The 2,537-nt window shown below is 43.1% G+C and overlaps 1 pseudogene; it reads left to right on the plus strand.

The window, feature by feature from the left end:
• Nucleotides 1-1,853: 1,853 nt before the first annotated feature.
• Nucleotides 1,854-1,966, plus strand: LOC131753910 (U6 spliceosomal RNA; annotated as a pseudogene).
• The last annotated feature ends 571 nt before the right edge of the window (nucleotides 1,967-2,537 follow it).

Genomic DNA, 2,537 nt, shown 5'->3' on the forward strand with positions numbered 1-2,537 from the left:
AAACAACTAAAAACGTGCACGGTTTGTAAGGAAATGACAAATTTCAGAGATTTCAGAATCTGAGTACACTCTATACATAGCTTCTAGATAAAAACACAGAAAATTGCCAGATACTCAGAGCCCCCCTGGTCCCATTCTAGTGACTCAAGGTTTAATATTGTTCTGGTATCTAACAAAAAGATCTCTCTACCTGTATTTTGTATTTTATATGGGAGTCCATCAGTCAGAAGACTGCCAGAGATACGTTTCCAAGACAAATCCGAGTGATTGATGTGTTTGAAGATTTTGAGAAAAAAATTTATGTAACTGAAGATGAGTTTAGAGTTGACTAAATGGTACATAAAACACTAAGGGACAAAAGAATTACTGAGGAACATCCTTGGTGGCGCAGTGGTTAAGAATCTGCCTGCCAGTGCAGGGGACACGGGTTCGAGCCCTGGTCCGGGAAGATCCCACATGCCGCAGAGCAACTAAGCCCGTGCGCCACAACTACTGAGCCCGTGTGCCACAACTACTGAAGCCTGCGCACCTAGAGCCCGTGCTCGGCAGCAAGAAAAGCCACTGCAATGAGAAGCCTGCGCACCGCAACAAAGAGCAGTCCCCACTCGCTGCAACTAGAGAAAGCCTGTGCACAGCAATGAAGACCCAACGCAGCTATAAATAAATAAATGATTGATTTTTTTTTTTTGCCGTATGTGGGCCTCTCACTGCTGTGGCCTCTCCTGTTGCGGAACTCAGGCTCTGGACGCGCAGGCGCAGCGGCCACGGCTCACGGGCCCAGCCGCTCCAAGGCACGTGAGATCTTGCCGGACCGGGGCACGAACCCGCGTCCCCTGCATCGGCAGGCGGACTCTCAACCACTGTGCCACCAGGGAAGCCCTGACATTTTTTTAAAAAAAAGAATTACTTATTCAAAAAAGAATCCGGGGGTGGTGGTGCTGTGATGAATTGGGAGATTGGGATTAACATATATACACTAATATGTATAAAACAGATAACTAATAAGAACCTGCTGTATAAAAAAATAAATAAAATAGGAAAAAAAAAAAAGACTCCTAAACATAGCCCAAAAAAGTAGACTCACAGATACAGAGAACAAATTAGTGGTTACCATTGTGGGAGTGGGAGGCACAAACCATTGGGTGTGAGATAGATTCAAAGATGTGTTGTACAACATGGGGGATATAGCCAATATTTTGTAATAACTGTAAATGAGAAGTAACATTTAAAAATTGTATTAAAAATTTTTTAAATAAGTGCCCAAAAGAAAAGAATCCTAAGATAAGCAAGAGAGGAAAAGTCACCATAGTATATTACATGACTCAGCTGAGATTGGCACATTTCATCGTAGTAGTAATGGAAACATGGATTAGTAACGAAACTTACAATGTGACCTTATTGAGAGGAAGAGGGGTTGTGTCTATGTGTTGATGGTGGTGAAAGAGGGTTCAATCCTCATCGTCCACAGGATAAGACCATTGGCACCACTTAACCAAGACTAATCAATAAGTAGCAGAGATTTGGAGATGAAATAAAATGAAAGTGGCTGCTTCTGGAGAGTGGGAAAGAGGTGAAGCGGGTCAGGGGACCGCTGTTTTGTTTGGGGTGGAAGGAGCCACTTTTTGAATCAAGGTTTCTAGCGCGTTTGACTTTTCAGGGCGCAGTTTGTATCCTCTTGTAGGGTGGCTCTCCTCCGAGGATGGCTTCAGAAGCATGTCCCAGGTTCTTGACCCAACCTAGAATTCAACTTGCCCATTTGTAGAAAAGCACTTGAAAACCTCGAGGTGACGCCTAGGCCTCTTGTTCTGTAATTCTGAGTTGCCAAGTAATCTGGTCTAGAGTTATAACATCTGGTGCTTGCTTCAGCAGTACACACGCTAAAAATTAGAACAAAACAACAAAGATTAAGTAACATGGCCCCTGCACAAGGATGACACACAAATTCGTGGAGCTGTTGCCTACTTTTAATTAAATGTCCTCTGAGTTCAAAAATATATATATGTAGATCACATCTGAAAGGTTTGTTTATTTCAAATTAAGTTTTCAGGGACTTCCGTGGTAGTGCAGTGGTTAGGACTCTGCGCCCCCAAGGCAGGGGGCCCGGGTTTGGTCCCTGGTTGGGGAACTAGGTCCCACATGCATGCCGCAACTAAGAGTTTGCATGCTGCAAAAGAAAGAAAGAAATTAAGCCTTCATTATCACTGACTTTATGTGGAAATAAATCCACAGGTCTCTCAAACTGAAGTAAGCAGTTCTTGAAAGTACTTTTTTTTGCGGGGGGGCCACACAGTGCTGCTTGCGGGATCTCAGTTCCCTGACCAGGGATTGAACCCCGGCCTCAGCAGTGAAAGCGCAAAGTCCTAACCACTGGACCGCCAGGGAATTCCCAGAAAGTACTTCTTTCTTCATTAAATGAATGCTTCCAAATTTTGAAGATTTAGAAGAGAAGTGGAGTTTTTTAAATTGTGGTAAAATACACATAAAATAAAATTTACCATCTTAAGCTTTTTAAAGTGTACAGTTTAGTAGTGTTGGAA

The sequence above is a fragment of the Kogia breviceps genome, chromosome 3, assembly GCF_026419965.1.
Source record: "Kogia breviceps isolate mKogBre1 chromosome 3, mKogBre1 haplotype 1, whole genome shotgun sequence".
Classification (NCBI taxonomy): domain Eukaryota; kingdom Metazoa; phylum Chordata; class Mammalia; order Artiodactyla; family Physeteridae; genus Kogia; species Kogia breviceps.